Source organism: Dermochelys coriacea, chromosome 5 (assembly GCF_009764565.3).
Source record: "Dermochelys coriacea isolate rDerCor1 chromosome 5, rDerCor1.pri.v4, whole genome shotgun sequence".
NCBI classification, from domain to species: domain Eukaryota; kingdom Metazoa; phylum Chordata; order Testudines; family Dermochelyidae; genus Dermochelys; species Dermochelys coriacea.
In genome coordinates, this window is record NC_050072.1 from 117,202,051 (window position 1) to 117,223,692 (window position 21,642).

Genomic DNA, 21,642 nt, shown 5'->3' on the forward strand with positions numbered 1-21,642 from the left:
ACATTGACTTCAGTGGGATTATTTACATAAGTAAGGATCTCTCACGTTGGGCGAAGGTAGCAGGATTATGCTCTGATTCTTTGTCAGAGGGTGGCTGAATGCATTTGGGATCTGTAGCTAAATCCTTTTTAATCTTTTTAAGCTGCTGTTTGTTCACACTTACAAACGCTACAGTGTGGATTCCTCTGCTGAGCCAGTTAACTTTTTCTCTGAGCCAGTTGTTTGGAAATGATCACCACATGTTTTTTTTTGTTTTTTTGACTCTTACTGTCCACCTCACAAATAGAGAGGTGAAACACAAGCTAACTAATAAAAATCTGATATGTGTTCTATTTAGTATTTATTTTTAGCTAGTCTCTTCCAGCTGCTGAGTCTAGAAACTAATTATTGAACACTGAAGCTTGAATAATATGCATTAAATACAGCGGATTGGTTCATTACAAATACTGTTTAAAAACAAGTCTGACTCAACAATATTATTACCAGACATCATTTGCTTGTCTAAATAGTACTAATTGTAAGGTATGGATTTCCCATACATGGTAAATGTATATTTATGATTTTATTAATGCAAAGTTTATTTCATAGCATTAAGAGCCTTAAGGTCAGAGATGCTTTACTCAAATACTCATTTTTCTGAGGTTTCAGAGTAGCAGCCGTGATAGTCTGTATCCGCAAAAAGAAAAGGAGTACTTGTGGCACCTTAGAGACTAACAAATTTATCTGAGCATAAGCTTTCATGAGCTACAGGTCACTTCATTGGATATCTTCTTTACATGTGGTTGTCTCTCAGCATTGAAGTATATGCTCATACCACTAGTGTCTCCATCTGACCTGTTTCTAGGCAATCTCCTTAGTGTAAGATACAAATCATAAACTTGATAAATCTAGAGATGGGCTTCAAACCATCTTTTCTATTCATCTCTGAAAGTGTAACTTCAGATCTAATTTTTCTGGCTCCAGGCCATCTCTAGATAAAATGGAATGTGCTATATAGCTGCAGACAGTTACAGTAAAAGACAGAAGGTAGTAACAAAAGAGAACAGAATTTTTCACTGCAGTATAACTTATTCTACAATCTCTTATTCTTAATGGGTCACAAAAATGTTCAGAAGTACAATGAATGGCCAACAAAAGGGTTTGGAGTTTTGAGGGTTTTTTAAAAAAGAAAAGGAGTACTTGTGGCACCTTAGAGACTAACAAATTTATTAGAGCATAAGCTTTCATGAGCTACAGCTCACTTCATCGAAAGCTTATGCTCTAATAAATTTGTTAGTCTCTAAGGTGCCACAAGTACTCCTTTTCTTTTTGCGAATACAGACTAACACGGCTGCTACTCTGAAACCTGAGGGTTTTTTTAGTATCTGAAAAGGTCTGTGGCGATCTGCAGGCCAAAAAGTTTACATAAAATGTGGTGAGTTTGTGTATATTGTTGTATAGTTTGTATTCCTCTTTTGTCATGTGGGTTGCTTGCTTGTTGTAGATGTATAGCTTCGCAGATTAGCAATAAACATGGACAGTGTGCTCATTTGAGTTCGGCATTGAAGAGCCGCTAGTCACAGCCCTTTCCACAGGACTTGACCAGTTAGGTGTGTATTGTAGTCACACCCATCTCAATAGATCTGTCAGCTTTCCCGCTTTTGTTCAAGTGTGATATCATGTTTCCTGGGGCGAGTGGTGGAAGACAATGCTAATCCCCTTTCCTCTAGATATAACAGGCGGAGTTCAGGAAAGCAGTATTGACATTCCCTAAGCAGGGGAGACATTAAAGTCAGTGCAATTGGCAGACTGTGAACTGACTTAACCTTGTCCCAAATAGTTGTGGGCTTTTGTGGGTGTGCTGTTGGGTAGGCACAAAACTACTCCACCCTTGTTCCAAGGTGGGGACCATCCCTCAGGGCTTGACTCCTGGTTACATGAAATGCCCTGTAATTTCCTCTACTTCATCATCATCCACAGCTAAAAGACTTGATTCCCAAAGATGCTGTTGAAGTGAGATATAATATAATGAATGCCTCTCTCCAACAGTACACAATCCAAAGTACATCTCCGTTGTACTGACAAAAGGGACAGGTTTAATGCTAGTGATAAACCTGTAGCAAAACCAGGAATGTGAACAGTCTTGCCTTCTGTGGAGATTCTGTTCTACACTTTGCACATGGCCTATAGCATCATGATGGGCTGAACCAAAACTCTGGATCAAACCGCCTCCTTCCCCGACATTTCTGAAGTTTGGAGTCAATTCCCAATGTCATGGCTTGAGCCCATCTCAGTTTAATTCAGAATGGGAATAGTTTTCAGTGTTCTCATCTTCACTTTAAAGGACTTGTTCTTGGCCTGTTAACAGGATTCTGAACCAGACTGGGAACTTATTACAGTCTTTCACATTGGGCTTCAGCAATGTTAGTGTCTGAGCCTCATTTTAACAGCTATGAACCTGGAAAAATCAACAGCAATTAAAAACAAGTTCTAATACATTTTGCCAACTATTGCTGGTGGGAAGCTTATGAATTTTCAGACTACCAAGCATGAGACAATCCAGAGGGTTCCTAAAACTTAAGGATGGGATAACCCAGTGGGTTCCTAAAACTACGAGTTATTTTTGTGGATTTTATTTCAATTCATATATGGTGAAAAATGACCTTCAAAGTCTTTCAGCAAAAGCATCTTTACAGCATAACTATAATTCAGTGCGTGTGTGTGTGTGTGTGTATATAAAGCTAAACAAATATAATTAAAAAATATCAAAACTATATTACAAATCATACTGTATCAGAGATTCTTCAGAATGAGGCATAATGAAATTAAAGAAAATGAAAAGACAAATGAGTGCTGTTTTGCATCATGTTTTTATAGTTGCCTAGAGTGGAAAGTTATAGCAGTTTGGGGTTTCAAGAGCTCTATTTTTGTTTTGTGAAACATCCCCCCCTTTATTTAAATAATTGTGTTTTCCCCCCCAAAGGAAATGTAAACAACCCCCTCAGTGGTGTCTCTCACCAACAGAAGCCTGTGTTATTCAACAATAAGGTTTCTCACAGACAAAGTCATTCTTGCCCTGCTTCTCCAACTATTGAGATATAAACTAAAAATGCATAGCACTTCAAATCATGTGTTTTAAGCCAAAGCCAAATGGAACTTAAATTCAAGTGTTTTGCATTCTGTTCTACATGTATAGCCAAAGCTTGTTCTAACTAAAACAAATAATAGAGACAACACTTGGATTCACCATCAGCTATTTCAGTATGATCATGATGTTATATATGATATTTTGATGAGACCTGGGTCTAAATCAGCACCTGTAAATTTTGAAAAAAGTTCTAACGTGGAATATCTGCTAAAGGAGAAACAGGGCCAGGGTTTCTGCTCCCTCCTCCCCGGGAGTGGGTGAGTTACAGTGTCTAACAATTCTTTCTGTCTGCAGCACTTGAATTAGTTACAGCAGGTGGTGGCACAGTGTCCTGGTACTTTTCTGTTGGCTCCAGTAGTTTCCATAAAAATTAAACTTTGTCAAAGTGTGCAGAATTTAAACTCTTTGTCACAGCTAATCCAGAAGTTATGGGTTTGATGCAGAAATCATGGGGTGAAATGCTGTGTCCTGTGGAAAGTAGTAATTTTATACAGGCAGTCAATCAGGATGATCATAATGGTCTCTTCTGGCTGTAAAATCTATGGATTTGGGGTTTTTATTAACTTTCTAGGTATATGTCTGCAAAGAAAACCTTGCAAATGTGACATGCTGCACAACTGTCTGACCCTGCAAATAGACAGTTTGAAACAAAAGCTCTACCACTTCAATCTGGGCAGGCTGCACTCAGCGCACAACCTAAGGGGTTGCAAAGGTGGCTCTGTATCATCTTGGTAGCTATACAGTGCCGCTATGTGTCTGCGGTTGGTGTAAGTTAGAGTAGAGTTATTCTGATACGAGGAGTTCCAGCAGCTAGGAATAGCTAGAGCATGGAGGCATTGGGCCAGGCCTGAACCCATCAATCCATAAAAGTGAAGTGAAATCCCAGGATAATCCAAATGAGATGGGCATATTGTGACACGAGTAGAGCTAGTAAGAACATTGTCACTGAAATTACAGTTTGGTAAAAAATGCTGATTCGTCAAAGCTGAAACATTTTGCAGGGATGTATCAGTTGCCATTAAACATTCATCAGGAAAGTTTTGGGTCAAAGAAAGAGAGAGTCTGACTATAGCTTGGTGATTAGGGCCTGAGATGTGGAATATTCAAGTTCCTCCTCTGCTTGATTTTTAGTGGTCTGGGATGAAAAACTCTGCTCTGAATCAAGTAGAGCAGGGACTTGAATTTGGGTCTGCCAGGCCAGTGGCCTACCCACACATAAAAGAATTTCATTGTGCTTCACTGTGATTACAAGGAAGCTCACTGGAAAGTGACAGGCTGGAGTGCAGGATCTGCAATGAACCAGTTAAAACACGTGTAACTTTTTAAGTATACATTTGTGATACCCATCCTCCAGTTAAGTCTGATAAACCTGTTCCAAACTCAGCAAATACATTAACATTTGCAAGATAAGGGTCAAACACAGAGAAAAGAGCAAGCTCACCGAAGAGGGCTGTATAATTCACCAACATATTTGCAAATCTGTTTTTTCATTATCCACTCAGCTCTAGTTAATGACTAAAGCTTACATTTTAAAAACTGAAGTAACTTTAACCATGGGTTTTCTTTTTCATCATGTATTCTGTTTGTTTACTTTTGCATTTTATTCAGCCTGGAGGGTGAAATTACACTGGGTCAATTTCATTTTCAGTTTCCAGCAAGTCTCTCTCTCTGGTTCTCATGTGCCAGCAGAATGCAGTTGTGTTTGCATTTTTGACAATGCAAAATAGTGTTTGCATCTGAAACAACTGTTTGCCTAGGCTTTTCTCTTTTCATGTTGTGAAAACATTTGTATTCTCTCTAGATTTTGTACACCCACCCTTTATTTTTAGAAAACTGAAATGTGGGACCTGAATCTCAATTTATACCAGTGTATCTTTGAAAATCAATTTCGATTAGTTTTTCCATCAGCTTAAGAGATCACACAGATGACCAATAAAATAGACTAAAGTGTATAGGAAGCCAAGGGATTGATTCTCCTCTTTTATGTCAGTTTTAGACCAGGATAATAACTGGATTAACTTTATGGGAGCTATTCCTGAATTACACCAGAGCAAATGAGATGAGAATCAGACCTATTATGTATAAGTGACACATCATTCACCTTAACTTCCTTCATCGCTGGTTTTAAAATGAGACTGTTAGCAATGGCAAATTGCTGATCTACTTTTCACCACAAAGCAAATACTCTTTAATGGTTCAGGCTCCCATCCAAGTCCCTCCCTTACTAGTGGTTGACTATTCTTATAGAACTCATCTTCTGCGAGGGTATCTTTATCATCACCACTATGTTACCTTATAAAACCCAACAGAGGATAACACCAAGCTCCTCCTGTTTCAAGAACAAGTCTTCAGTGTAGTGTGAGAGATATGCAGTCCCACAGAATCTGGGCATCAGCAATATATAAGATCCATCCTTTACACAGAGCAGGCACATAATTGTCTTGGGTTAGGTGAATGAATAAGAAGAAAGCAGAACAAGGGAATCAACTGATGTCTATATTTTAAATTCTAATTTCTTAAATCAGAGGGACTCTTTCCATTGACTATAGTCAGGCTTCAAGTTTTGTTCCTTACTGCTATTTATTAATTTTATTATTTCTGGCTGTTAAGTGGCAGAGACGGGCTTGAACAATAATGTATTTACAATAATGTATCAGCTTTGTCATTCTGCTGCGGCTGAGCTTTCAAGGGGGTAGTTAGTTTGGTGGGCGGCAGTTTGGTCTTCAGGTTACTGCACTGGATGGGGACTCTGAAGACCTGGGTTCCCAGCCTGGCTCTATCAATGGCTTGCTGAATGACCTTGGACAAGGCATTTTGCCTCGGTTTACCCCTCTGTGCAATGGAGATGATGACTTTTATTTACCTTTGTGAAGTGCTTTGAGATTGTTTGTTTGATCAAAAGAGCCAGGCATTATTGCCTAGAGCTAGGAGAAGAAGTCATGCGCTTAATCTGCAGCAAGGGAGATTTAGGTTAGATAGTAGTAAGTTTTTTCCGAACTATAAGGGTAGTTAAGCACAGTCTTCTAAGGGAGGTTGTGAAATCCCTGTTGTTGGAGGTTTTTAAGAACATGTTGGACAAACACCTGCCAGGAATGGCTTACATTTGCTTGGTCCTGCCTCAGCACAGGGGGCAGGATGTGATAATAACTCAAGCTCTCTTCCAGCCCTACATTTCTATGATTATTATTATGAACGGAATTCAGATGCAAGAATCTGACTACATTTGGGAAAGTACCTGGTCATTGTTATCTTTCAGTCACCAAAAACATTTGGCATTTTTCATGGCATCAGTGGACTTTGGTTTCCATAAGATGGACTCTGGACACTCAAGCCTATAACATTCAGCAAATACTTTAAATTAAAAATAAAAAAGAAGGGAGAACTGTTTATCATGAACCTGCGCTTAACGCCCAATTCCACAACCCTTATTTATGTCAGAAATTCTTACAATTCACTTCAACCACTCCCACTAGATCTGAAATTGAAAATTTTGACACAACTTTTAGTCAACATTTCAAATTTTGTCAACCATAGAATCATAGAAATATAGGGCTGGAAGGGACTTTGAGAAGTCATCAAGTCCCCCATCTGCTGAGACAGGACCAAGTAAAACAGACCATCCCTGACAGGCATTTGTGTAACCTATCAATAACACTCCCCTTCCTCCCAAAAATAACAGGATGGTGTTCCTTGCCTCTGTTTGTCAGAAGCTGGAAATGAGCAACAGGGAATGGAGCACGTGATGATTGCCTGTTCTCTTCATTCCCTCTGGGGCACCTGGCATTGGCCGTTGCTGGAAGACAGGATACTGGGCTTGATGGACCTTTGATCTGACCCAGGATGGCTATTCTTACGTTCTTATGAATTTTTTGTGAAAATTTGGATCCATTTTTTAACCAGCTCTATTAGGAAAGATTGTTCTATTCTTATAAGTAAGTGTGGCAGGATTAGGTCCATAATTAGTTCATTTCTTTGTGAGGCCCAATGAAATTATAACTGTAAATTTCAGTATTGGGTTAATTTAGTTCTGCACTTATAATAATAAATAAAATACTGCATTTCATTTTAAAGATTTGTTAGAGGAGCTGTCAGGTTTGATTACCTTCTTTAACAACATTGCCAAAATGATATATTTCTTGGTTTCTAACTAGATTTAGTAGTACTAATAATAATATGAATTTGTTTAGAGCCACCAAAGTGCCAATATACTCTTTTCTGTACAATACACAAAAATAAAGACATCCCAAAGAGCTTTCTATCTAAAACATAGACACCCTGAGAAATCCAGAGGTGCAGGAGACTTAGTGGTTAGTGTTTGTTTTAGATGATAAACTCACTTTTGTGGGCTTCATGGACGAAATGTTTTTTTAAAGGGACTTGAAAGAAGTGAGGTTGATGCCTTGGTCACCTGGTCTGTTTGTTTTCAATATACTCTGAATTAGTCTTAAATCCCATAGTTACATAATGTCATATAACAAATACACAGCAAAAGGCCCTACATTGATGTGTCATGCTCTCTGTCCTGAGGATGAAGGCCAAGTACAGACTCTAGCCATCCTGTTGCTAGGGTGTCCATTTGGCTTATATTCAGATCCCCAGGTGGGTCATGAGAAAAACTAATTTAATTTCCCAACAATAGCAAAGGCCTGTATAAATCCAGCCTATATTTTTGGGGTTTATTACATTAAAAGCTCCATTTAATGACACTGTTTCTACCCAGGATGATAAAAGGGTTTGATGTGTGTACTGAAGTGATTCTTTGGATATGTTTCCATCTCCCCAAAGGTTGTAGAAAGGTTTTCCACTACAAGGCAGTAGGGTGGTAATTGGAACAATCAAATTACCACTATAATAATACTTGGCATTTCTTCAAGTTCCACTCCTGGATCTTAACTTAGTTTACATACAAATACAAATGAAGTCAATCTCACCACACCCCACTCTCATCTCATTGTACAGTTGGGGAAACTGAGTCACAGAAAGGTGAAGTGACTTGCCCAGGAAGCTTGTGGCAAAGCGAGGAATCTAATCCAGCTCTCTCTACATTTCTATGGCTGTGTTTTAATCGTGAGATCTGTTCCAAGCTGATGTCTTATGTGCAAAAATCTAAACTTTCATTTAAGAAAAATTATAAATTTCTAGTCTGCACTGAGAGTGGCATCTCAAGAGGGTAGAACTTATTTTGTGGGTTTATTTTTTCCCCGTTCGGTCCCTGATTCAGACTGGAGGCCAGATCCTGGATAGTGTTCAATGCTCTCAACTCCCGTTGAAGTTCAGTGGCAGCTGGGGGTGTTGAGCATCTCACCGGAGCACTTCAGAAGGGGGTTTTTTCTATCTATCCACAGTGCAGGAGGAAATGCAGGTTCATGTAGGCCCCAAGTACACACAGACGTTGCCCACATCCTTAAGGATAGTTCAAGAACCACAGCCAATAAAAGTTTCATGTAATGAGTTAGTGCCAGCTGTTGCCTGGGCACAACTTGTTTTAAAATGGTTGTTGACAGCTATAAGACTAGGATTGAGATCCTGGCCCCAATGGAGGCAATGGGAGTTTTGCTACTGATTGCAGTGGGGCCCGATTTTGTAGTAGGCACTATAGTCATGTTACCTGAATCCATTTGAAAATTCTTTCAGGATATGGCCAATTTTCCTTTCCCAGAGAGAGGAAATTCTCTGCCAGTGCTTCCTGAGCAGCTACTTCCTGCCTCCAATTTCTCCTTGGAGGAAAGGAGTGAATTGTATTTGAAGTGTGGAGAAATCCAGCCTACTTGGTGCCCATGTGCTGAGCACAGTCTTCAAAGGCAACTCTCCCTATAAAAACAACAAAGACCTCCACCTCAACAGAGTACAGGGCCAAAAGAAATAAGGGGATTAATTTAACACCGGGGGGAAGAATGAGAAAACAGGGCAGGGGTGGGCCATATGGTCAAAACAAGGCATCCAGAAAGGGATACTGAGCAGGGAACACTGGACAATGCCCACTGCTCCATGAAGGGATTGAAGGAATCAGTGAATGCTTCCTGGAAGAAATCTGCCAGGATATGGGATCGAAATAGGCCGCACAGTAACAAAGTAACCCAGAGCATCAAGCAAGTTCCTAGGCCTTGATTCCTCGTCCACTCCTCTACTGGACGGATGCTGCATGATATTCACATATCCATCTCTCTCCTGGTATAGCTCTTGTTATTTCTCTGTTATGCTCAGAATTCAAAGGGAATCTGCTTTTGATGCTGAGCATTCCCAATTCCTAATTACTGTTGTTAATAATGAAGCCTAAAATTCAGATTCCTATCATAAGAAGCTCTTTTCCTTCTGCCCTCTCGCTGCCACCTTCCTTCCCTGTTTCTCGCATTCCTTCATCATAATAGTAATGAATAAGTAGTTAATGTACTTAGATAGTACTTTATATATTCAAAGCACTGTACAAACATCATCCAATTCTCAGATATGTGGTTGGGTTTTTTTGTTTCCTCGGAGCTCTCTATTGGTCTGGCTGGCACAGCTACTCTGAGTGACTGCTCTTATGAAGGAAAGCTAGGGACTTCATTCTTAAGGTTATCAGGACATTTTTCGAAGTGCTCTCACATCCCCACGCATACTCACATTGTCTTGAAAATTGCCATCCCTCATCAGGATCCAGGGGAGGTGAGGGGTGCAAATTTTGGATTATTGAGTCAAGGGGTTCCGTTCCAGAGGTACATTGCCAAGAAATAAAAGACTTGTCATTACATTTATCCCATTCTTATGATATATTTGCACATAGCTGTGACTCAAACTATGGCACTGATCTCCCCCAAGCAGATCACCAGATCAGCTTTAACCTCAGCTAGTGTCTGGGGCAGCAATATTTAAAAAATTATTAGAGAGGCTTTCTAGGTCTGCAAATTGGCATGCATCTGGGATGAGTGCCAGAGAATTCCTCTGAGTCATCTCTTCCAGTTACTCCTGACTGAACCTTGTGGTGCACAGTGATGTGTGCGCACCCACTGATAGCAGTTACTTGAGCAATAGCATGGCACAGAGGACTGGCAGGGTACATGGCAGTGTGTGAATGCCATTGCAAAGGAGGAGTTTTGGTGGACACTTAGAATATGCAAGGGGTTGTGAGGAGAGTGCACAAGACTCCCGCATTTGGGGAGGCTGGGCGTGAGTGCTGGAAGCTTCCTAGAAGTGGGGGGGCAGTGACCCTGAGACCATGGCCCTGCCCCCTCCCCCACCGCTGCTCGGCCTCCTCCCCCGACACCCTAGCCATACGCCACCCCCATTGCACCCCAGGCCCTGCTCTGCCCCTTCCCTTAGGCTCTCCCCTACCCTTTCCCCCCCTTATCGGAGCCCCCTCACCTGTCGCCTTTTCCCCCCCTACAGATCCCTCCTTCTTTTCTCCCATCCCATAAAGTCCCTCCCCACCCCCCGCCCGCCCAGAGAGCAGTGGGCGGGGGGAAGAGGCAGAGTGGGGATGGAAAGAGGAGCAGCGCAGGCGGGGCCATGAGGGAAGAGAACAAGAGGGAGTGGGGCCTCAGGGCGGAGCACGGGTGGGGCTATGGCCCGGGCACCCTTTCGGCTTTCAAAGGATGGTGCACTGCATCCTGTTTGGGGCAGCTTAGCCTCCCCTTGCCTTGCATTAGTTGTGCTCAAGTGGAGTTGTGCTGAGCACACAGAACTCTCTGTCTCTACATGGCCAATTGCTGTCTCCACAGAGGAAAGGTGTGTATGTTGGTGGGTGGGAGGGTGCAGTGGAACTGATATGACTTTAACTCTATATTTCCTTGTTAGCAGAGGATTAAGTTTAGCCCCACTCCCTGTTCTTGAAGGGCACAAGGCAGCATTGGGTGGGCAGCCACAACTCTGTGTCAATAGTCTTTTGGCAGGGAATTCGCTGTAAGTTACACTTCCCATTTCCAGTGTTCGCTGCCTGCGGGTGCCTCCTTTTCCCAAACCCCCTTTGCATACACAGCAAATCGCCTTCCTGAAGAGGTCAGTCCTACAAGGAGAGGGGCAGAGGTCAAAGGATTTTTTTCAAGGAAGCACAGGGGATCTTCACTGATAGAGAGAAAAGCTGTTTCCTGTCTGTGTTTGTGTTCTCAGAGAGCTAAATCCTTCAGGCACAGGTCGGGCAAAATTCCCATTGACTCAAGGTTTAGTTTTGCCTGAGTTTTGCCAGACTAAGGAGCGGGAGTTCCTCTTGAGTTAGAATACCAGGATTTGGCCATGAGAGGTTGGAAAGCAGGGGTGTTGTAGGCAGTTGGCTTGCAGCGGAAATCTTCTGTATCAGCACTTTCTTATAGGGGTTGTCTGTATGGTTAGATTGAACACAATAAGCTGGGATATAAATCTACCTTGCACTAGCCTGCTGCGCTCTAACACAGTGGCTCTCAACCTTTCCAGATTACTGTATCCCTTTTAGGAGTCTGATGTGTCTTGCATACCCCAAGTTTCACCTCACTTAAAAACTACATGTTTATAAAACCAGACATAAAAATACAAAAGTGCCACAGGTTTCAGAGTAGCAGCCGTGTTAGTCTGTATTCGCAAAAAGAAAAGGAGTACTTGTGGCACCTTAGAGACGAACAAATTTATTAGAGCATAAGCTTTCGTGAGCTACAGCTCACTTCATCGGATGCATTTGGTGGAATTTTCCACCAAATGTATCCGATGAAGTGAGCTGTAGCTCACGAAAGCTTATGCTCTAATAAATTTGTTCGTCTCTAAGGTGCCACAAGTACTCCTTTTCTTTAAAAGTGCCACAGCCACATTATTCCTGAAAAAGTGCTGACTTTCTCATTTGTACCATATAATTATAAAATACATCAATGGGAATATAAATATTGGTAGTTACATTTCAGTATAGGGTATATAGAGCAGTATAAACAAGTCATTGTCTGTATGGCATTTTAATTTGTACTAACTTTGCTAGTGCTTTTTACGTAGCCTATTGTAAAAGTAGGCAAATATCCAGATGAGCTGATGTACCCCCTGGAAGACCTCTGCATACCACCAGTAGTACATGTACCCCTGGTTGAGACCTACTGTTCTCATGGACTGTGTAGACTCTGCTGCTGGGCACGAAAAGTTCCCTAGCGCACTGTGACCTACTCCAGTTTCAAAGCGCACTAGGGAACATTTAGTGCATCGCAGCTGGGGCCACACGGACACTTAGTGTGCTGCAAGCTAGTGCAAAGTAGATTTATATCCCAGTTTACTGAGCACTAACTGTTCATTTAGACAAGCCCTAAATCTAGGGGGACTAAGGTCTGATCCTTTGCCCCTTGGAGATATCAGATGTCTTTCTGTTACTTCAATGGTTTTTAGTTCAGGCCCTAAAGGTCCAGTCTCACAGATGCTGAAGCCAATGGGAGTTGAGGGAGCTAGTCTCCTCCCAGGAGATGCTCAACACCTTGCAGGATCAGTCCTTCATTGGGACTGTCTATCTAGAGGTGCAGGTTTCATTAGTGCAGAAATTAAATAATAATGAAAAATAAATTAAAAATAACACACATGGGAAAAGAAAATTTTATAAAGCAGAAACTGTTTAGTAAGCACGTGGTAAAAATATAAAGGCAGGTTAAAAAGAAACATTTAAAATATTAAATATAAGAGCAGGTTAAGAAAGGAGCATTTAAAAACATTAAATAATATTGAAAAATAGGTTAAAAAAGAGCAAAAAAAAAAGGGGAATTTACTAAAGCAGAGACGTAAAAAGTATAAAGGGAGGTTAATAGAAAAGCATTTGAACTATTAAATACAAGGATAGATTCAGAAAAGAACATTTAAAAAGAGTTAAATAAAAGAGAAACATATAAAGATAGGTTAAAAGAGAGATCAGGGCAAGAAAAGGGAAAAGGTCGTCCTTTTTCAAAGGGTAAAGATAGACAGCACGTGGTTGAGTCAGAGAGAGAGAGAGAGAGATCTTACCCTTCCAACTGTTCCCGGGGAAAGAGGTAACTTCCCAGGTTCACAATCCCTCAGGCTAGTTAGCTCCACCTTTGGATCAGACCAATCAGATGCTGTTCTACAGCTGCGTCATAGAATACATTTTCCTGAACCAATCCTATAGTTCCAAGAGTCTTAAATAAGAGCCATCTCCTTTAACTGCCTTATTCTTATCTAAAAAAACAGACCTCAAGCATCTTTCCTGCCATGTAGCCCTTTTACATAGGTGCTTCAATAAAGGTTAAAACTATAAGCCCTTCGTAACAAATAATTGTTAGACTAACATTGGTTATTTTTTAGTGAGGACAATCTGAAGTTGCAACAAAGCCTCTGTTAGCAAAAACAGCATCTGTAAACCAGTGGATCAGAGATAAAAAGGCTGCTTCTTCCCCCACTTTTTAACAAATAGAGGTGAAAGTTGTATTAAGTTTTGAAAAGGAATAAACTCTTTAAAAGACAAGCCTATGTGAAGACAGAGCCCATTATTTAACCTTTTTTACACGTGTTTCAATTTAAAAAAAAAAAGAGCATGCAGAAACACCCCAGAGTGAAAATCACAGAACCTTAGTAACAACTAGTTTATATTCCCTTTATTCTGTAATCCAGTGGATCAGAGAGAAGTTTATATTCCTCCCCACTTTTTAACAAAGCCATGCAAAAGTTATATTAAGCTTTCATTTTCTTAGGACTTTTAGATTTAAGTATGAATTTTTCTGTTGCATTATCAGAATATCTTTGTTTTTAAATGTTTGCAACCTGTGTGCTGAGACACAGGTTTCAGCTCCTGTGTTTGTTTTGGGTCCATAGATTTTATTAAAACAATACATCACAGACTGGAGTTGTGGCTTTCTCTACATTTTACAAACAGATAAGACTAATTAGGCTAGCCAGTGATCCATGCACTGTAGTCTGCCTTAGCAATGCTGTATGGGTCACCCTTTCAGTTTGCTTGTTTTTTCACACAGACTTTTTTCCTAACTTTTGAAACGCTGTTAAAGTTTTAACAAAGGGTAAGATTGCATCGAAAGATACTTTGTGAAAGTTATAACAAGTATTTTATTCCATTTACTGATTGTAAAAGACAAAAAGATTGTCTCTTTGTGACTGCATGAAGCTCAGAGATAGCCTATCTGAAGAACACCCCTACCCCTTCACTTCCCCCCATACTTTTAACACTTGCTAAACATACAGTGTTTCATTATATAAAGGTTTTTTTAACATTTAACATGAAAATACAGCATTGACTGAGATGTAACATAACATGATCTTTTTAAAGGATATTCTGTATGCAGTGAAACCTATTTGAAGCATTATGTTTGTTTTAAAGTTTAACATGAAAAAGCAGTATTGACTGAATTGTAACAAAACAAGGCCACTCTTAGGGATATTTTGTAGAAGTTTAGTGAACTTAAAAAAGCTTAAGATACTAGCCTATCCTTTTAAAAAATAGTGTTTTTAAAGTATCAAAACAGCAACTGGGTAAGAATATGAAAACTGGCAATTGAGGGGAGTTTACATATGTGTTTTAATTAACAAAAAAATAAACAAGACTGCTTTTTAAAGTTTGGATTTATACAAAAAACACAAGAAAAAAATTACCTTATGTAAAAAAAAGTTAGCTGTTGTTGTGGGGTATTTTTGTTTTTTGTTGTTGTTTTTTTTAAACCAGAGATTAGGAGTCTGCCTTCCCCACACATACACACCTTCGTACCTCCCCCCCGCCCCCACTTCTTCTTTTTCAATGTGTTTTAAAATCTAAACTGAGAACAAACAAATTTTTTAAAAAGCCACAACCACAGGGATCAGGCCATGGGGGTAAGAAAGCTGTCCTGAGTTTTAGGGGGAATGCTGATAACTCTTTTAGTGAAACTGTTTTGTAGGCAGCCATTCTGTGTTAGTTGTTATGCTTTAGCATGGGCAAACGTTTGTCATTCAGAAGCACTTTTCCACTTTATGAGGTATTATCTCCCCCATCCTACAGCCTATCAGAAATATTAACAAAAACTTAAAGATACTTTGTAGCAGGGCCTGCAAAGCAACTATTACAATTTTGTTTATCATTATCTTGTCTAGGCCCCTAGAGAATATTTTTTGTTTTGTTTTTATAAAACACTTTTATGCAAACCCTAGATGATGTAGAGCATTAAATAATATGAAACAATAGACGAGAGACCTGAGAAATTATTGAAATCAGAAGGGTCCTGATCAAGTCCTAATGCGGAGGGCCTGGGGTAGAAAATGAAAAGGTATAGCCGAAGCGGAAGACGGTATGATTTAAGAGAGGTTCTGGGGCTGCTTTGCAATGGTTCAGATGCCCCAACAGCCTATATACCTCGTGCACAAGCGCCAGGGGTGCGGGGGCCTTTGTTAGAGGAACAGGTTGCTCATGTACATCTTGTTGGTGTTGACAAACTGTAACCTAACTGCACATAAACCCCACACCCCTTGAACTCCATAAAAACATGCTTTATGCAGTTATTTTCAACTGACATTTTATTTTACAACATGCCCTGTTTTATTCTCTAACTTTTAGTGTTTTTTCTTAGCAAGATTTTGTAATTCGCTGAACGAAGAAGACATTCAACATTTTGCATTAAACATTTATCTGTCGGTTTGATGGTTTCATCTAAAACGCTATTTTGGTCCTCGGCCTCTGTCACTTTGTCCACCAATTCTGCCCTAGAGCTAAATGTTCCTGGGTTAAACAGAGGTACTGCAGCATGTATCCCAACATGATGATGCTATTTAACACACTCTCCATACACAAACTACCACCAATTTCTTTAATTTTATAGTTCACATCATCTAAAGACCAGTACACGCAGGCGTGATGGTGCACCCAGGACAATCCTCATTTTGTTTCTCTCTCAGGCAGTGCTTGATGATTCCGTGCACAGCCGCTCGCACAATTGCACACACCACAGGTTTTTTTAGGGTTTTGAACTTGCACAGGCTTAATACTGAATTTCTCCCTCAACTTTAGATAGTACAGGTCTATAGAATAAGCATCCCCCTCTGTTTCGGCATTCTGCTGATTTTGGATCTGGGCAAAAACAGATCGGGCCCAATCCGCTCTGCCCTTTGGAGCTGTCGGTGTCCAGAACCTCCAAGTCCTCTGAATAACCGTTGCTCGGCTGCTGAAAAATTCACAGTAAGAATACGTGTAAGGCATCTTTGTACCTTTTTCATAACATGATTTTAAAACCTTTTACGCCGTGTGTCAAGGGACCCCTGTTGCACGCAGCTTTTAAAAACAACAAACGCAATATGTCCTAGTGAGGTAAACAGAAAGGAGCATAAACACTGCCAAATTAAATGTAAAAATATAGTAAGAAAAGCCAATAAGGAGTTTGAGGAACAGCTAGCCAAAAACTCAAAAGGTAATAACAAAATGTTTTTTAAGTACATCAGAAGCAGGAAGCCTGTTAAACAACCAGTGGGGCCCCTGGACGACCGAGATACAAAAGGAGCACTTAAAGACAATAAAGTCATCATGGAGAAACTAAATTAATTCTTTGCTTCAGTCTTCACTGCTGAGGATGTTAGGGAGATTCCCAAACCTGAGCCGTCTTTTATAGGTGACAAATCTGAGGAATTGTCACAGATGGAAGTATCACTAGAGGACGTTTTTTGAATTAATTGAGAAACTTAACAGTAACAGGTCACCAGGACCAGATGGCATTCACCCAAGAGTTCTGAAAGAACTCGGATGTGAAATTGCGGAACTATTAACTATGGTTCGTAACCTTTCCTTTAAATCAGCTACTATACCCAATGACTGGAAGATAGCCAATGTAATGCCAATATTTAAGAAGGGCTCGAGAGGTGATCCTGGCGATTACAGACTGGTAAGTCTAATGTCAGTACCAGGCAAATTAGTTGTCAGAAACATAGAAGAACATAAATTGTTGCACAAAAGTCAGCATGGTTTCTGTAAAAGATCATGTCTTACTAATCTATTAGAGTTCTTTGAGGGAGTCAACAAACCTGTGAACAAGGGGAATCCAGTGGACATAGTGCACTTAGATTTCCAGAAAGCGTTTGACAAGGTCCCTCACCAAAGGCTCTTATGTAAATTAAGTTGTCATGGGATAAGAGGGAAGATTCTTTCATGGATTGAGAATTGGTTAAAAGACAGGGAACAAAGGGTAGGAATAAATGGTAAATTTTCAGAATGGAGAGGGGTAACTAGTAGTGTTCCCCAAGGGTCAGTCCTAGGGCCAATTCTATTCAACTTATTCATAAATGATCTGGAGAAAGGGGTAAACAGTGAGGTGGCAAAGTTTGTAGATGATACTAAATTGCTCAAGATAGTTAAGACCAAAGCAGACTGTGAAGAACTTCAAAAAGATCTCACAAAACCAGGTGATTCGGCAACAAAACGACAAATGAAATTTAATGTGGATAAATGTAAAGTAATGCACATTGGAAAAAATAACCCCAACTATACATACAATACGGTGGGGGCTAATTTAGCTTCAACTAATCAGGAGAAAGATCTTGGACTCATCATGGACAGTTCTCTGAAGATATCCATGCAGTGTGCAGCAGCAGTTAAAAAAGCAAACTGGATGTTAGGAGTAATTAAAAAAGTGATAGAGAATAAGACGGAGAATATCTTATTGCCCTTATATAAATCCATGGTATGCCCACACTTGAATACTGTGTACAGATGTGGTACCCTCATCCCAAAAAAGATATACTGGCATTGGAAAAGGTTCAGAAAAGGGCAACTAAAATGATTAGGGGTTTGGAACGGGTCCCATATGAGGAGAGATTAAAGAGACTAAGACTTTTCAGCTTGGAAAAGAGGAGACTAAGGGGGATATGATAGAGGTATATAAAATCATGAGTGATGTGGAGAAAGTGAATAAGGAAGTTATTTACTTGTTCCCATAATATAAGAACTAGGGGCCACCAAATGAAATTAATGGGTAGCAGGTTTAAAACAAATAAAAGGAAGTTCTTCTTCACTCAGCGCACAGTCAACCTGTGGAACTCCTTGCCTGAGGAGGTTGTGAAGGCTAGGACTATAACAGGGTTTAAAAGAGAACTGGATAAATTCATGGAGGTTAAGTCCATTAATGGCTATTAGCCAGGTTGGGTAAGGAATGGTGTCCCTAGCCTCTGTTTGTCAGAGGGTAGAGATGGATGGCAGGAGAGAGATCACTTGATCATTACCCGTTAGGTTCGCTCTCTCTGGGGCACCTGGCATTGGTCACTGTCTATATACAGGATACCGGGCTGGATGGACCTTTGGTCTGACCCAGTATAGCCTTTCTTATGTACTTATGTCTCTATGTGGGCTTGATCCAAAAGGCTTTAGCCAACCGAGCACCGGTGACTGTCTCTCTGCCTACCATCCCTTGATCGTTCTTATATACAATATACCTGTGCCTTGTCTCCGTACAGCCCTTTGTTTGAATCATTTGGGTTCTCCTGGTTGGAGTCTCAAACAAATCTTGGCCCAGCGATCTGGCCTAGTGTTTCTCCACCATGTCATTCTTGCGGGTATAGGCATCATTAGCTATCCCTGTTTCCCCGCTCCCGTGACCCATCTCAAACACGGTTTGCCACAACAGTGCGTTTGTTTCTTCACGCCCCATAGCAGTGACCGTTTCACATCTCTTCTTGAGAGGCTTGACTGCCGGTGTTGGCGAGGGCCTTCCAGGTGCAGCCATCTTTAATCATCAGATGCTGTTTTTGCTAACAGTGGTTTTGCTGAAAAAGCATGTTGCTTCAAATTGTCCTTACTAAAAAAATGACCAATGTTAGTCTAAAACATAGAGAGAAACTTTTTTATCACTATAATTTACTTCTATAAACAGGTTCTCTGTGTTTTTAACCCTGGGATGTTTCTGCATGCTAACTTTTTATTGAAACACATGCAAAAGTGCTAAATGAAGGGATGTCTCTTCAGATAGGCTTGTCTTTTAAAGTGTTCATTCCTTTACGAGACTTAATATAACCTTCACCTCTATTTGTTAAAAAGTGTGGGAAGAAACAAACTTCTTCTCTCTGATCCACTGGTTTTCAGAATAAGGGGAATATAAACTGTCTGTTACTAAGGACTTGTGGTTTTAAACCTGGGGTGTTTCTGCATGCTCTATTTTATTGAAACACACCTGTAAATAAAGGGATGTGTCGTCATATAGATTGTCTTTTAAAGTGTTTGTTCCTTTACAAAACTTAATATAACTTTCACCTCTATTTGTTAAAAAGTGGGTGAAGAAGCAGCCTTCTTATCTCTGATCCACTGGTTTACAGACGCTGTTTTTGCTAACAGAGGCTTTGCTGCAACTTTAAATTGTCCTCACTAAAAAATAACCAATGTTAATCTAAAACATAGGGGAAAACTTTTAAAAATTGTTTGTTACTAAGGGCTTATGGTTTTAATCTTTATTAAAGCACCTGTGTAAAAGAGCTACATGGCGGGAAAGATGCTTGGGGTCTGTTTTTTTAGATAAGAATAAGGCAGTTAAAGGAGATGGGTCTTGTTTAAAACTCTTGGGATTATAGGATTCATTCAGGAAAATGTATTCTATGACGCAGCTGTAGAACAGCATCTGATTGGTCCGATCCAAAGGTGGAGCTAACTAGCCTGAGGGATTGTGAACCTGGGAAGTTGCCTCTTTCTCCAGGAATAGTTAGAAGGGTAAGATCTCTCACTCTCTAGCCTGGTCTACACTGGGTGGGGGATGATCTAAGTTATGCAACTTCAGCTACATGAAAAACATAGCTGAAGTTGACGTATTTAGATCTACTTACCATGGTGTCTTCACTCCGGTAAGTTGACGGCTGATGCTCTCCCATCGACTCCGCGTAAACCTCTCGCCCTGGTGGAGTACCAGAGCCAATGGGAACACACTCAGCAGTCGATTTATCGCATCTAGACTAGATTTATCGCTGCCCATCAATCCAGTGGGTAATGTAGACAAGCCCTCTGACTCAACCATGTGCTGTCTATCTTTGCCCTTTGCAAAGGGGCTTTCTTTTCCCTTTTCTTGCCCGGTTCTGTCTTGTAACTTATCTTTATATGTTTCCCTTTTATTTAACTCTTTTAAAATGTTCTTTTCTTAACCTATCCTTGTATTTAATAGTTCAAATACTTTTCTATTAACCTCCCTTTATACTTTTTATCGTGTGCTTACTAAACAGTCTCTGCTTTAGTAAATTCCCTTTTTTTTGCCATGTGTGTTCTTTTTTTAACCTATTTTTCAATAGTATTTAATGTTTTTAAATGCTCTTTTCTTAACCTACCCTTAAATATAATATTTTAAAGGATTCTTTCTTAACCTGCCTTTATATTTTTACCATGTGCTTACTAAACAGTTTCCTTTATGTGTTTCTCTTTTATTTAACTCTTTTTAAATGCTCTTTTCTTAACCTACCCATATATTTAGTACACCTTTTACATTATCTCAAAAAAATTTATTCTTTAATAACATACCAAACTAGTCCTTTAAAAGCACCTCTCCTTACTAAACCTAACCAAAAATCTCTCTTTTCTTTAATAACTTGCCTCTATTCTTTCAAACTAACCCTTTAAAAAAAATTATTGCCATTTTTTTAAAGTTCTCTCTTTCTATTCTTTAATAACATACCAAACTAGTCCTTTAAAAGCACCTCTCCTTACTAAACCTAACCAAAAATCTCTCTTTTCTTTAATAACTTGCCTCTATTCTTTCAAACTAACCCTTTAAAAACAAATATTGCCATTTTTTTAAAGTTCTCTCTTTCTATTCTTTAATAATATGCCAAACTAGGCCTTTAAAATCATCTCTCATTACTAAACCTAACCAAACAATCTTTCTTCTCTTTAATAACCTGAAGGAACATTAATTCACACCTTGCAGAGTCAAGCACAGGAGTTTATTACGCACAATGCTGGCGGAGTGTCACTTTGCTTATTAGGCTCAGAGACACTGCAGAACAATTAATTACAATAGATTATATAGGGTGCTCATTGGTCAGAGAGAAGCAATGGGGATGGTTTTTCCCAAGCCCCTGCATAGGTTCTAGCGGCAAGACAAGATAAGCACAATAAGCCAGTGGTCTAAAAGATTACATGATGGCTCTGCCCAAAGCTCAAATTAATATATTTCTGACACACAGGTAATTACCCCCAAACTATGTCTATTAAAATGTATAGGTTAAATCCTAATTTTGGGGTCCAGGGGAATGAGGTAGCAGCTCTCCCAGTTGACCAACAGGTGCATTCCTGGAGATTTAAAGCAAAAAAAGCAGTAATTAGTACTTAACAATAACAGTTGTTTATAAGTTTACCCTTGCATTTTTGTGGGCTAGGATTGGCATACATCCGTGAGGGGAGGGAGTCATAACTCATGTCAGTCATATTGGGCCTCTCCCCAAACTCTGTCTCGGATCTGAGGGGTATTGTACCACTATCTCCTCTCTGCATTAGGGAGTAACCGTGAGGCCTTTATCAACACTTCATGTGTCTATAACTCATGATAATGATGCCCAATTACACTCGGCGTTAGGCTGACTCTGCTTACTGACTTGAAACACACAAGGTTATCTGTTGACCCCAACTTTCTCCTAGCCATGTATTGTTTTCTGTT

The 21,642-nt window shown here is 40.0% G+C and overlaps 1 protein-coding gene and 1 long non-coding RNA gene across 10 annotated transcripts in view; one reads left to right on the top strand and one right to left on the bottom strand.

The window, feature by feature from the left end:
* LOC119855619 (intraflagellar transport protein 74 homolog) overlaps window positions 1–21,642 on the top strand; it is a 165,735-nt gene that overhangs the window by 80,392 nt on the left and 63,701 nt on the right. The window contains exon 1 of one of the 9 annotated variants that reach the window (XM_038401999.2): window positions 10,637–10,831. The exons of the other annotated variants lie outside the window; for them this stretch is intronic. The gene's annotated coding sequence lies outside the window, so the exon portion shown is untranslated. Of the gene's footprint in view, window positions 1–10,636; window positions 10,832–21,642 lie in introns of those variants that run through there. 9 annotated transcript variants of the gene reach the window in all.
* On the bottom strand, window positions 1,358–10,390 carry LOC122455391. The gene is made up of 3 exons (XR_005292981.2): window positions 9,731–10,390; window positions 5,420–8,938; window positions 1,358–3,595 (listed from the first exon to the last, which is right to left on the bottom strand). It is a non-coding gene; the product is annotated as an uncharacterized LOC122455391 (long non-coding RNA).